Raw genomic sequence first — 15,466 nt, 5'->3', positions numbered from 1 at the left:
CTGGTTGGTTTGTAAATAAATTGTTGCACGGGAAATTGCTTGGCCCCGTGTTTGATTGGGCGTCTAGGTGGGGAACGTTATGTTATGTTCCCTACCTATGTGCACGGTCCAGCACATAACTGCAGAGTGTAAGATGCTGGCAGGAAAAGCATACATGGAACGCCATAACCAAGTGGCTGGCATAGTATACAGGAACATCTGCGCGGAGTATGGACTGGAAACCCCAAGGTCAAAGTGGGAAACACCTCACTTGAAGGTGAAGGTCACAGTGGTGCCTGTGGTGATCGGAGCACTGGGGGCAGTGACCCCCAAACTGGAGGAGTGGCTACAACAGATCCCCGGAAAAACATCCGACATCTCAGTCCAGAAAAGTGCAGTCCTAGGAACAGCAAGGATACTGCGCAGAACCCTCAAGCTTCCTGGCCTCTGGTAGAGGACCTGAGCTTAGAAAATGGATGAGACCACCTGCGGAGGGTGAGAATAGAGTGTGTATATATACACACAGTAGTACAAGTGATACACATACTGTGTGTGTGTGTGTGTGTGTTTATGTTAATATAAAAGGTTTGATACAGGAAAATAACAAATGCAAAGATAAATAAGTGTTTTAACTTTAAATACAACTTCCAAACTCGCTCTCTCTCGCAGATTTTTCAGTTGAAGTTTTATCATTTTAATGTCACTTAATTCCCTGTATTCGAGGTACACATCAGACACAAATCATTCACTTTTTCCCACCTTCATCTTCTTTTCTTTCACTCTTTTCCCATCACCCACTTTACTCCCTCTCTTTCCTATCCCCCTTTCAAGTAGTCAGCCTGTTGTGTAGTTCTATTGCAGCCACTTTTCTACATTTACCGTACAGGAAAAACATGTGCACATACTGTACATAGACAACACACAACTCAGAACATCCAGGTACTCAAGTTCAGCTATACACCTAAAGTCTGTCACACTATATGCAAATGTTGGGGGACCTAATGTGTATAAACTGATATTAACAGAATTATTATTAAGGTCCCACATGCTTAAACAAAGGAGGTACTCCAGCCTGCATGTAACGTCTTCATCCTGATAGTAGTGAGTGGAAACAAAGAGATTTCAAATCTGAGCGCCAAAACCAGGCGCCAGGCTGGAGAACCATACCTGGCTCCCCCGCTGAGACGTCCGAACTCCCCACTGATACAAGCGACAAACGGAGGAGGAACTTGGACGTCAGCCATCCTGATTGGGCCAAACAATAGGACAGGCATGACTGAAAACAGAGTTATAAAGGCCGCCGTGACCAAAGACTCGCCCCTTGTTCTCTCTGTACCTTGTTCTCTCCAGCCCTTGTCATCTCTTCCCCTTGTTCTCTCCACCTTCTAACCAGGATTGAGCAACCCTTGCTCTCCTGCTTCTCTCCGTCGCCTCTGTCCACCTGGAGCTTCCCTCTGCCCCGGCTCAGCTGGAGCCTCCACTGCAGCCAGCAGCTGAACCAACAAGGACATCTACACAGAGAACGGGCCTGATCACCCATCTACTTCCAGCCACCCGGCAGGAAACCGCCAGCTTAATCGTCTCGCCTGCTGCCACTTCGGCTGATCATGATGCGATCACCACAATGCACACCTGGACCGAACCGCAACAGCACACACACGCAACCAGGATTGAGCAGTAAGGCAGAGGCATTCCTTAAGTCTGAGTGGAGTAGAACTCTTAGGGGATCAGTAATTGCTTTATTGTTGTGGTGTTTTCTTTTCTTGTTGCTGAACACGCGATCTGATCACTGTGCATTTCCGCGATCACGTGACTCACCACGCCCCTAAAGGGGGGCATGTTTTCCCTCCTCCTCTCTTCTCGCTTTCCCTCCCCATCTCTTCTCCTTCTCTCTCTCTCTCTCTCTCTTTCTCTCTCTCGCTCTCTCTCACTCACACACACACACACACACTTTTATCTCAGGTGTCACATACACATACAGAACACACCCTCGATCAAGCTGTGATTTGCTGAGTTATTCAAGATATTGTTGATACTGGAGTTAATATTATTGTGTAATAACAGAGTTCACCCTTCAACTAACTTAAATACAATTGAGACTGTATTGGCTATTCCAAATTGGTTATTGTTCCCTGGTAACAGGGTGGTGCCTGTTATTATTATTTATTAATTCAGTTAATAATTATTAATCAATAATAATTAAGTGTTTCACTTACCAAACTATAGACCTTTTTCATATATAGTTATATATTTATATATAGCTATAAATATATAACTATATAGTTATAGCTAATAACCAAAATTTGTGAATCCAAATTATTAACAAAATTGGTATCTCCGCTCAGGAGCTATAAGCCCAATTATTATAATTTCATTCATCTGTGCCTTTCATGCTTCAGCTATTTTCAGCTGTCTTAAGTGTTTCAGCTACTTTCAGCAATTCTCCAGGAATACATTCAGCATGGCAGCATTCACTGTGCATTTTCCTATGGAAATGCATTATCTAGTTATTCTTATTATAATCTTTACGTTTCTCTGCATCTAACTAGTCCCACATACTTTCAACTACAGAAACCATTCAAACATCAAAATTTTCAGCTTTTTAAGGAGAAGTGTGCTTCCATTTTTCTTATTCATATCTTTCATATATTTCAAGTTAGCTTTATTCATCAAAATTTTCCCACTGAAATGAATGTAAAAACATTTTCAAATCCTCTTCAGCTTTGTCTTCTTTCAGCTTTAACTTATACTTTAAGCTACAGATGCCATTTAAACTACAAACCCTACCTTCAGCTTTTTAATATCTTTTATTATATTTTATTTTTATTTAATTTTATATTTTATATTGTGTTACATGCAAGCACCCACTGGCAGGATTCCAGGCCCCACAAAATGTGGACCCTGTGTGTTCTATTTGTTGTTAAAGTTACAAATGTGTTGCAATTTTCATAAAATAAAGGTTCTCACTGATTATTCATTTGTTCTTTTAAAAATGATTGACCACACACACAAACAGATTTATTTTGGGGCCCCTGGTAGTCAAATTACATGAAATTCATGCATCAGCCTACAATGGAAAAGAGGCTAAATCTGGTGAAATACGTTAAAATGTCAAATATCACTCCCTTTCTTCAAGATGAAATGCTGAGATCCCAGAATGCATGGTCTCATAGTGTGATGGCAGTGAGATTAAAAAACGTGGTTTACATTGAAGTCTATGGGGCATTTTTGGCCACAAAGGCCTCCAGAGGGAGTATCTGGCACTACATAAAAATACTAATGCAATCAAACCAATTTTGTTTTTAAATTTTGGCATATCCAAAACGCTAATCACAACCAAACCTCCATCCTCCCACTACTTAGTTTCTGGAAAATAAACTTTTAGTTTTGTGTTTTATGATAAAAAAAGCAGTACTTCACATAGAAAAACTAGCATTTGAGGGGTTACAATTCTGAAGAAAATAGAAAGCTTGGTAGTTTTGGGCAGGTCTAAAGTTGGTTAAGTGATTTACAAAAAAAGTAAAAAAAAATATTGATGATGATTTTATAGGCGGCACGGTGGTGCGGTGGGTAGCACCGTCGCCTCACAGCAAGAAGGTTCTGGGTTTGATTCCCGGAGGCGGCCCTGGTGCCTTTCTGTGTGGAGTTTGCACGTTCTCCTCGTGTTTGCGTGAGTTCTCTCCGGGTTCGCCGCCTTCCTCCCACAGTCCAAAGACTTAGACACAAAAGTGTGTGTGTGTGTGAATGGTTGTATGTCTCTGTGTTGCACTGCGATGGACTGGCGACCCATCCAGGGTGTACCCCGCCTCTCACCCATGGCCAGCTGGGTTAGGCTCCAGCACCCCTGCGACCCCGCATATGGGATTAAGCGGCTTGGAAAATGGATGGATGATTTTATAGCTTTTTTTTTGAGCATGGCAAAAAAGGCCACAAAGACAGCAAAAGGGGGTCTTTTTAGAGGACGGCATGAGGGTTAATATTACAGTTGTTTTTCAATACCGTCCACACCGACCTACTACAAACCTGCTCCAAAACGCATGTCTACATCTCCTTTACAAAGCACAACCATTTTTATGAGGCAATCGTAATGTTACATATTTTTCTATAATATTTTAGAATCAATATTACAGTAATATTTCAATACCGTCCAAATCAAGTGTCTTACTACCTGTAGTTCAAAACCTGCTCCAAAATGTGTGTTTCACCTTAACATATCAGTCTGGACTCTCTGACTCTGTTGCTTATACATGCAACGTGAGCTGTCCCTCTGATGAGCTTGTTCCTGATTCTGTCCAATCTTGTCACTCCTAAAGAGAACCTTAGCATTTTCATCTCCGCTACCTCCATCTCTACCTCTTGTCTCTTTCTCACTGCTATCGTCTCTAACCCACAGAGCAGAGCTGGTCTCACCACTGTCTTGTAAACCTTTCTTGCTAACACTCTTCTGTCACACAACACTTGTGGCACTTTCCTCCACCCGCTTCAACCCACCTGCACTCTCCTCTTCACCTGTTTTCTACACTCTCCATCAGACTGAACTGTTGACCCTAAGTACTTGAACTCCTGGACCTTCTTCACCTCATGGCATCAGTGGAGCTCTTACCGGGCATGAAACCACACTTTCACACCTCTACAGGTACGTTGTCAGGACCAACAGTCTTTCCACTCATCAGCCTTCTCAGCTTTCCTCACCTCATCCTTTTTAATTTCTGTTATTTCCTGCTCCATAACATCCACATCTTCCTCCCTTCTTTCCCTGTCATTCTCCTAATTTATCAGATCCTCAGAATCCTCCTTCCATCTTCTCTGTACACTCTCCTGGGTTGTTAGCACCTTTCTGTCTTTGTCTTTGATCATCCTTATCTGTTGCACATCCTTCCCATCTCTATCTCTCTGTCTGGCTAGCCTGTACAAGTCCTTCTGTCCTTCCTTCATGTCTAATCTGTCATACAGCACATCGTAAGCTTTCTGTTTGGCCTTTTCAACCTCCCTCTTGCGCTGCACTTCCTTGTACTCCTGTCTAGGTTCCTCAGTCCTTTCTACACCCAACTTTCTTTTAGACAACCTCTTCATCTGGATGCAGTCCAGTACTTCCTCATTCCACCACCAAGTGTCTTTATCTTCTTTCCTCCATCCTAGTGACACACCCAGCACTTTCCTACCTGTTTCCCAGATACCTTCGGCTGTAGTTTCCTAGTCATTTGGAAGCTCTTCCTGACCACACAGAGCCTGCCTCAACTTCTACCTGAATTCACAGGTTTCTTCATTCTTTAGCTTCCACCACTTAGTCTTCTTTTCTGTCATCTTACACACCACCATGCAGTGCTGCTTGGCTACACTCTCTCCTACCACCACTTTGCAGTCACTAACCTCCCTCAAATGACCTTGTCTACTTAGAATGTAGTCCACCTGCATGCTCCTACATCTACACGTCTATGTCAGTCTTTGTTCCTCCCTCTTCTGGAAGTATGTCTATGTGTTGACTACAGCTATTTCCATCCTCTTAGCAAAGTCCACCACCATCTGTCCTTCTAGGTTCGTTTCCTTTACCCCAAACCTGCCGATCACCTCCTCATCACCTGTGTTTTCCTCACCAACATGCCCATTGAAGTCTCCTTCTCTTCCAACTCACAGCTACAGTCGTAGCACTTAAAAGTGGCAGCCTTTACGGCAATCTGTTTTAATTTTAACTGCGGTATCACCTTGTTTTTACCGCGTTGCCGCATGTGTTACGTCTTTTTGGCCTATGGGTGGCGATCAGCCTCCACACTGGCCCCTATGACGCCGTGCTAAGACCATGTTATATGGGCCCAAATAGAGTAATGTGACAATGTCTTGGTGGTGTAGTGGTTAGTTATTGTTTAACAGTCTTGACCCGTCAGTTTTTTTGTCCCGAGTTCGAATCTCAGTGGAAGCAGAAGTTGTAATTACTGAACAAACAGACCGAGTGCGCGCTCCCACGTACAACGTTCGATTTTATTAGGGCATATTCCTGGGGGAGAATCAGAGGTCGCAAATAAAATCGGAGCGACTGGATTTTGGCGACTTTGAAAGCTTTGGTAAATAAATAAGTTTTACGAAGCGTCCACAGTCTGTGGCGTTCTCGTGTGCTCTGGGAGAGCGTTTCACAGACTAGGTGCAGCTGAGCGAATTGCCCGATCTCCTCTTGAGTTTTGTCTTTGGCTAAATAAGTGTAAAACAGTCCTTATTACTTATGCAGAATCAATATATGTAGAACAAACTACTTGCTGTACTAATGAGTCGGAGATCTGCTGACTCCTGGCGTTCTGGCATACCATAGAGAGCGTTTAATACAATACATTTATTTTCATTATATAATATTCTCTACAAGTTAGCTGTGGTAGTCTGCCAGACTTGTGTGAAATACCATAAAAAGAGCATTTAAAAAAAGTGAAGTGAAAGGTTTTGGCGTCCCACAGCCTATGTAGGTGCAGCTGATCATGCTGCCAGATCTCCCATGGAGCTTTTACTTTGTCTCGGAGCTAAAGTATTTCACACGTATTGACCGTATGGTGACAATATGTTAACATGTCTCTGTGCCAATACGGAGTATTGAAGGGAAGGGATGTGAAGTTTGCTTTAGCGACTGAACCAACATCAGACGCAGAGCGAGTTCCAAAAATGTTGCCTGTGTAATAAAAGTTTGTTTTTCTGCTGATTAATCATTCCGGTAAAATGTTGGAGCCTGCGTTTAAAGGACATTGGCTATATCTTACTGGTTTAACTATTTTCACACACACCTTAAAAGTGGTCAAAGTGGTTTAAGCTGCAGAGCAGAAGGAGTTATTTTCAATTTCCAGTATAGTATCCAGTATAACCGTTAACATTTGGAAACACACTGTGTGTCTCTTCTCTTAATGTGTGCAATCAACAAAGACTGGGTAGCAGGGCGACACGGTCCGTGTATGTTCTAACGGTTTGATTTCCCCACCAGAGTAAAAGCTGGAAAAACGAGAAAACGACTTCTTTTCAGTTATATATTATTATATTATATATTCAGTTTAATAAGAGTCTTACTTTCTTGCATGTTCAGACACATTACCAGGTCCTTCAGTTCTAAAACGTTCTAAAAAGACTAGTTTTCTTGTTTTCCCAGCTTTTATTCTGGAGGGGGAAATCAAACTGTTAGAACGTACACGGACAGTTTTCTCGTTTCTCTTTATAAAAGTGACAAACGTCATTTAATCAAAGCATTGTGTTAAAAATGAATAAACAAGCAAAAAACACTGTTTTCAAAACCAGACAAATAAATGAATTTAAAGCCGTTTCCCATTTTCTCGTTTTGAGGAAAAAAACGGAAAACGAGGACATACTGTATAAAGACAGAACATCACATCACTGTCTGCTTCCCCGATTCTCTTGTTGCATGCATTTGCACATGCACCCATTTCTGGTTAAACTCTATCTGGACACATCATCTGCCATTAGGGCTCTTACGTTTTACTCAAAGTCAGAACAAACTACAGGTCATTGCGGTCTGAGTAAATTTTAAGAGTTTGGTTTCTCCACCAACCTAAAAGCTGCTATCACGAGAGAACGACTTATTTTTTCGTTCTCTGCTTTTTTCTCAAAACGAAAAAATCAGCTTTAAATCCAAGTCCGTGCTTTGTGTCAAAAAAACAACAACACTTGAATTCCGTGTGTCACTCATATCAAGAGAAACGAAAATCCAGTTTGTTTCTTGTTTTTTTTTTCATGACCAACAAACCAGAAGACAAGTACAGATATACATATAAAATATATTTATAACAGAGATTGATGAATAAATATAGATTCCTATTTTCTGTTATTATACTTATATTGTCGTATTGGATTGGCTGGACTGTGTCTCTCGGCTGGCCTGGGAACTGTGTAAAGACATTAGTAGCTTTGGCAATTGGCAACACTAGTGCGCACTAGCGAGCAAAGACCCATAATAATCCATAATATTTAAAAATGAACTACTCTACATTTAATCATACAATAACATGACATTTATTTTTCTTTGTTCTGTCCAGCAGTTTAGTTTAACAAGCAGCATATATTTCACTGAAAGCCATATTGTAATGGGCAGCCTTGCTTTAACAAGAGGAGTATATGTAAAATATATATATTCTTTTTGATTAATAGTTTATTTGATGTTTTATTCAGCTAATCCTACATATGTGTAATGCTGCTGTGTTGGTGGACATGTTAAGTTTCTGCTTTGGGGTGTGTGTGCGGGAGGGAAGGTGGTGGGTGGGGGTGCAACCAGCTGCTGAAACCAAGCAAATCTGTTAAGTAAACTATCGGTGCAAAATAAATAAGCAGGGATGTACCTAAGGCTAACACATTCATAACTAAACAACTGTTGTACCGTAGTTTACCTTGGAGATCAGTACTAATACCAATAATAGTGTTAAGGTATGTGCACATACTCATACAAACATATAAATCTCATATACATACACATATGGATTGTTATGCATATCCCATACTACTTAATAATAGTCAAGACATACAACACCACAAATTCCATATTCACACAATATTGATATTGGTAGTGATAAGTATCAGTAATACTTACAGTTGGGTTTAGAAAGCCTGTTTGAGTGTCCCACTACAAGGTTAGTAAAGCTGTAGCTTAACATTGTTCACCCAAAGGGTGAGGCAAACGTTGGTGCATGAACAATGCCACTTGTGAAAGCCAGGGTAATGTGAGGAGCTTGGCTACTACGCTTATCCAACGAGCAGAGGAAAGAATCCTAGCAGCCAGGGAGCCCACAAACCTTCAGTTCCAGGAGGGCAGGTGTTGCGACCCAAGCGACACAAAGCCCCCCAGGCAGAGCCGCAGCAGCCACAGAGACAGTAGCCGAGGCCAGAGTGGGCCACCGTGGGTCAACGCTGTCCCCTGGGGGGACAGCGTTTGCCCCATGAGAACCAGGGGCAAACACTCCCCCCAGTAGGAGGGCCGGCCTGAGAGAATGGAGCCCGAGAACCCACGGCCCGTAAGGAGCCTGCTAGGAGATGCCCCTGCGCCCAGAGTAGGGCCCACCCCCAGTCCACCACCTCTACACGAACGGAGCGGGGCCTACCCCATCGGCCCGACCTCATCCCCTGGCACCACACCAGGCCTGCAGCACAAGGCCAGCAATTGGTGGGGGTCAGCAGAAAAGAGACCACCCAGGCGATCCTCCTTCCGAGCACCGCCCAACCCCCAACCCAAGAGAAGCAGAGGGCAGCGGAAAAGGCACCCCAGAACCCTGCAACCCAGCTTGGACGTATGCGTAGTGAAAGCAAAATGCAGATCACTTGTTCAAACACGGATCGCTTGTCCGGAGGTACCTTTAGTCTAATGTTTCTTGAACGTCAAACCAACTTCACCGTGGTAGCTAACCAACACGTTTCTTTGCGCAGCGTAGAAGAGCCAGTGAGACAGAAGAGGGACAACTACTAAAAATAAAGAGAAAACTGCATTTAATAGACAATACCAGTAGTTCTACATGAAACATGGACTGGTTGTTCCAAGTCTGCTCTGCATAATGTTCAGCGACTGGTTCTAACACGGCAATCAAAGCTTTAAGCCGCTTCATCACTTTGAGATCAAGCATTCTACATCTCCTCCCTGAACCGCCGCCTTACCGTGGTGGAGGAGTTTGTGTGCCCGAATGACCCCGGGAGCTATGTTGTCGGGGGCTAAATGCCCCTGGTAGAGTCTCCCAAGGCAAACAGGTCCTGGGCGACGGGCCAGACTAAGAGCGGTTCACAACCCCCCTATGAAAGACAAACCACCAAGGCCAGAGACGTCGCCCGGTATGGCGCAGCCGGGGCCCTACCCTGGAGCCAGGCCCGGGGTTGGGGCTCGTATGCGAGCGCCTGGTGGCCGGGCACAGCCCGAAAGAGCGACGGGGGGGGCGTCCTCAAGTGGACCCACCATCCGCGGGAGGAACCGTAGGGGGCCGGTGCAGAGTGGATTGGGCGGCAGTCGAAGGCGGGAGCCTGGGCGCCCCAATCCCTGGATAACCAATCTGGTTATTGGGACATGGAATGTCACGTCACTGGGGGGAAAGGAGCCTGAGCTTGTGCAGGAGGTCGAGCGGTACCAGCTAGAAATAGTCGGGCTCACCTCCACACACAGCCTGGGCTCTGGAACCCAACTCCTTGAGAGGGGCTGGACCCTTTTCTACTCTGGAGTTGCTTGCGGTGAGAGGCGGCGGGCTGGTGTGGGCTTGCTCATAGCTCCCCAGCTTAGTCGCCATGTGTTGGAGTTTTCCCCGGTGGACGAGAGGGTCGCTTCCCTGCGCCTTCGGGTGGGGGATAGGTCGCTCACCGTCATTTGTGCTTACGGGCCGAATGGCAGTGTGGAGTACCCGGCCTTCTTGGGGTCCCTGGAGGGAGTGTTGGAAAGCGCTCCAACTGGGGACCCCATCGTTCTTCTGGGAGATTTCAATGCCCACGTAGGTAACGACAGTGATACCTGGAGAGGCGTGATTGGGAGGAACGGCCTCCCTGATCTGAACCCGAATGGTGTTATGTTATTGGACTTCTGTGCTAGGCACAGTTTGGCCATAACAAACACCATGTTCGAACATAAGGGTGTCCATCGGTGCACATGGCACCAGGACACCCTAGGCCGGAGGTCGATGATAGACTTTGTAGTCGTTTCACCTGACCTTCGGCCATATGTTTTGGACACTCGGGTGAAGAGAGGGGCTGAGCTGTCAACTGATCACCACCTGGTGGTGAGTAGGATCCGCTGGCAGAGAAGGAGGCTGGAACGACTTGGCAGGCCCAAACGTATTGTGAGGGTCTGTTGGGAACGCCTGCCTGAACCCTCTGTCAGACGGACCTTTAACTCACACCTCCGGGAGAGCTTCGACCAGATTCCGAGGGAGGTGGGAGACATAGAGTCTGAGTGGACCATGTTCTCCGTCTCCATTGTCAACGCGGCCGCTCGGAGCTGTGGACGCAGGGTCTCCGGTGCCTGTCGTGATGGTAATCCCCGAACCCGGTGGTGGACGCCGGAGGTAAGGGACGCCATCAAGCTGAAGAAGGAGTCCTACCAGGTATGGTCGACCTGTAGGACTCCTGAGGCAGCTGATGGGTACCGACAGGCCAAGCGTGCTGCAGCCCGTGCCGTTGCGGAGGCAAAAACTCGGGCTTGAGAGAAGTTCGGGGAGGCCATGGAGGAGGACTATCGCTCGGCCTCAAAGAGATTCTGGCAAACCGTCCGGCGCCTCAGGAGGGGGAAGCAGTTCTTTACCAACTCTGTTTTCAGTGGAGGTGGGGAGCTGTTGACCTCAACTGGGGATGTTATCGGACGGTGGAAGGAGTACTTTGAGGATCTCCTCAACCCCTCCGACATGCCTTCTGCTGAGGAAGCAGAGGCAGGGGACTCAGAGGCGGACTCGCCCATCACCCAGGCTGAGGTCACCGAGGTAGTTAGTAAGCTCCTCGGTGGCAGAGCAGCGGGGGTGGATGAGATCCGTCCTGAGTACCTCAAGTCTCTGGATGTTGTGGGGCTGTCTTGGGTGACACGCCTCTGCAACATCGCGTGGAGGAGGGGGACAGTTCCTCTGGACTGGACAACCGGGGTGGTTGTCCCTCTTTACAAAAAGGGGGACAGGAGAGTGTGTTCCAACTATAGGGGGATCACACTTCTCAGCCTCCCTGGGAAAGTCTATGCCAGGGTACTGGAGAGGAGAATTTGGCCGATAGTCGAACCTCGGATACAGGAGGAACAATGTGGTTTTCGGCCTGGTCGTGGAACGCTGGACCAGCTTTATACCCTCAGCAGGGTGCTTGAGGGTTTGTGGGAGTTTGCCCAACCAGTCTACATGTGCTTTGTGGATCTGGAGAAGGCATTCGACCGCGTCCCTCGTGACATCCTGTGGGGGGTGCTCCGGGAGTATGGAGTCCAGGGCCCTTTGCTAAGGGCTGTTCGGTCTCTGTACAACCGGAGCAGGAGCTTGGTTCGCATTGCCAGCAATAAGTCAGACCTGTTCCCGGTGCATGTTGGACTTCGGCAAGGCTGCCCTTTGTCACCGGTTCTGTTCATTATTTATATGGACAGAATTTCTAGGCGCAGCCAGGGGCTGGAGGGGGTCTGGTTTGGGGACCACAGGATAGCATCTCTGCTTTTTGCAGATGATGTTGTCCTGTTGGCTTCATCAGGCCAGGACCTCCAGCGTGCGCTGGTGCGGTTTGCAGCTGAGTGTGAAGCGGCTGGGATGAGAATCAGTTCCTCCAAATCTGAGGCCATGGTTCTCGACCGGAAAAAGGTGGTTTGCTCTCTCCAGGTTGGAGAAGAGTTCCTGCCTCAAGTGGAGGAGTTTAAGTATCTTGGGGTCTTGTTCAGTAATGCGGCCGGTGTACCGGTCCGTCGTGGTGAAGAGGGAGCTGAGCCGAAAGGCAAAGCTCTCAATTTACCGGTCAATCTACGTTCCTACCCTCACCTATGGTCATGAGCTTTGGGTCATGACTGAAAGGGCAAGGTCACGGATACAAGCGGCTGAAATGAGCTTCCTCCGCAGGGTGGCTGGGCGCTCCCTTAGAGATAAGGTGAGGAGCTCTGTCACCCGGGAGGAGCTCAGAGTAGAGTTGCTGCTACTCCACATCGAGAGGAGCCAGCTGAGGTGGCTCGGGCATCTAGTTCGGATGCCTCCTGGACGCCTCCCTGGGGAGGTGTTCCGGGCATGTCCCACCAGTAGGAGGCCCCGAGGAAGACCTAGGACTCGCTGGAGAGACTACGTCTCTCGGCTGGCCTGGGAACGTCTTGGGGTCCCACCGGAAGAGCTGGAGGAAGTGTCCGGGGAGAGGGAAGTCTGGAACTCTCTGCTTAGACTGCTGCCCCCGCGACCCGGCCCCGGATAAGCGGATGAAAATGGATGGATGGATGGATGGCATTCTACATGTTATGCAATGTTACAAGGATGCTGCTAATAAAGCTGCACATTTATTATTATAAATAGAAAATAACAGTTTTCGTGACATTTAATTTTGTTAGGGTTATATTTCTGCCCAACCATAAAAACCTGTCAGTCAAAGTATTGAGACATTAACCAGTCTGTGGCACAAAAAAGGTTGGGGACCACTGTCCTACAAGACCTAAGAAATCTAAAGTTGGAACTAATATAATTGATCATAAAACTCTTTACGCTTCAGATTGAACAATGACGTTGTGAAAACTTTTACCATACCAATAAATGTTGTAAATTTTTAGCCAACTAATTAAAAAACAATAAGGAAAAACAAACCACCCATTCAATAATTATTAAGAAAGGGAGCATCACTTATGATCCTCATAAAATAAACAAGACCTTTAAACAGTTTTACAAAGAGTTATACATGTCACAAATAGATCCATCCATCTCAGCCATAGAAGCGTTTCTAAACAAACTAAATTGCCAAAGTTAAAAGAACAAACCATAACTCTAGACTCATTGTTGTCTTTGGCTGAACTACTGTACATAAAGCTCTACAAGAGATGCCAAATTAAAACGCTACAGGGCCAGATGGATTCCCAACTGAATTTTATAAAGAATTCTGGTCCATGCTGGCACCCAGCTTCTACAAAATGATAGTTGAAGTTAAACAACAGCATTCATTACAACAATTTCATTAATAAATGTAAAAGTAATTTGCTATGTTGGGGATATGCGAGTAGCACAAATTATAATAATTGGATTTATAGCTCCTGAGTGGAGATACCAATTATGTCTATAATTTCGATTCACAAATTTGGTTATTAGCTTAAATATATATAACTATATGACAAATGTCTATAGTTTAATAAGTGAAACACTTTTTTTTCAACTATTATTGATTGGATAATTATTAATTGAATTAATAATTACTTAATTTACGGGGCACCACCCTATTTCCAGGGACCAATAACCAATTTGGGATAGCCAATACAGTCTCAATTGTACTCAAGTTAGTTGAAGGATGAGCTCCGTACCATAGCCGACTCAATTCACCAATGCTGTAAAACCAGATACAAATAATCATAAACAACGACCAATTAAATCATGAACGCTTTATTAAACAATTAATATTAACTCAATACTATCTTGAATAAATCCGCAACTCACAACTTAATCTTATGGTGTGTTCGTCCTGGTCCTACCATCCTGCCTGTGCTCTGTCGTTGTTGTTGCTTGTTGCTGTTGCTGTGCTTTTCTCTCTCTCTATCCTCTCACCCCAACCGGTCGAGGCAGATGGCCGCCCACATCCAGTCTGGTTCTGCTGGAGGTTTCTTCCTCGTTAGAGAGGGAGTTTTTCCTCTCCACTGTTGCTGTCAAATTAAATGCTTGCTGTATGTGGGACTTGTTGGGTTTAGTTGTGTGAGGTTTTAAACCTTACTTTGTACAGTGCCTTGAAATAACTTTGTTGTGATTTGGCGCTATATAAATAAAATTGAATTGAATTGAATTGAATTCGTATGGAAGTACTGTATGTGTATGCAAGTTACCTGAGATAAGAGGTGTGTGTGTGTGTGTGTGTGTGTGTGTGTGTGTGTGAGAGAGAGAGAGAGAAAGAAGGAGGAGGGAGAGCGCGCCCCCCTTTAGGGGCGTGGTGAGGTGGCACAGCTGCGCGCGTGTGCCGGTCGGTGAGCCCTTTAAATGGAGCTCACAGGGAAAGAAGCGTGTAAAGGAATGTGAAGTGGGACTAGCGTGACTAAGGCTTGCGGTCGCACAAACAGCAGTTAAGCTGGCGGTTTCTTGCCGGATGGCAGGCCCGTTCTCCGTTAGTTCAGCTGCCGGCTACGGTGGAGGCTCCAGGCGTGCCGGTGAAGAGGGAAGCTCCATGTGGACGGGAGAGAAGAAAGGTCTGCAGTGGTCCAGGCGAGAAGAGAAGGGAGATGGTTGAAGAGAACAAGGGGCGAGTCTTCGGTCACGGCGGCTTTTATAATCGTGTTTTTGGTCACGCCCCTCCTGTTGTGTGATCCGATCAGGATGGCTGACGTCCAAGTTTTTCCTCCGTCGCTGCGGGGAGTCCTGATGTCTTAGCGGGGAGCCAGGTATGGTTCACCAGCCTGGCGCCTGGTTTTGTCGCTCGGATTTGAAATCTCTTTGTTCTCACTCACTACTATCAGGATGAAGACTTTACATGCAGGCCGCAGTACCTTCTTTGTCTGTGCATGTGGGACCTTAATAATAATTCTGTTAATAACAGATTATACAGATGAGGTCACCCAACATCCCCCCTTTTTGTTCTAAATGATGGCATGCCAGCCATCGCTTCGGGACAAGACATTAAAAGGGTCCATGTGTTCCAAACAGTCCTTGTTTGCTAGAGTTGGAGGCAAGTCTGAGCATTTTAGAGGCATGTCTGAGCAGAGGCAAAAGCATGTCTGAGCAGAGGCAATAGCATCTCTGAGCAGAGGCAAAAGCATGTCTGTCTACAATCCTAAACCATATAATCTCCATTGTATTTCTCAGGTGAAAGAAAACACGAGAAAAGAGAGGGATAGATGAGTGAAGAGAGGTGTGGTTAGAGTTTGCTA

The 15,466-nt window shown here is 45.8% G+C and overlaps 1 pseudogene; it reads right to left on the bottom strand.

Annotated features, from left to right (window-relative positions):
* Positions 1–15,466, bottom strand: part of LOC114865948 (tropomyosin alpha-3 chain-like) — a 47,079-nt pseudogene that overhangs the window by 15,934 nt on the left and 15,679 nt on the right.

Source organism: Betta splendens, chromosome 11 (genome assembly GCF_900634795.4).
Source record: "Betta splendens chromosome 11, fBetSpl5.4, whole genome shotgun sequence".
Classification (NCBI taxonomy): domain Eukaryota; kingdom Metazoa; phylum Chordata; class Actinopteri; order Anabantiformes; family Osphronemidae; genus Betta; species Betta splendens.
This window is presented reverse-complemented; position numbering and strand designations above follow the sequence as displayed.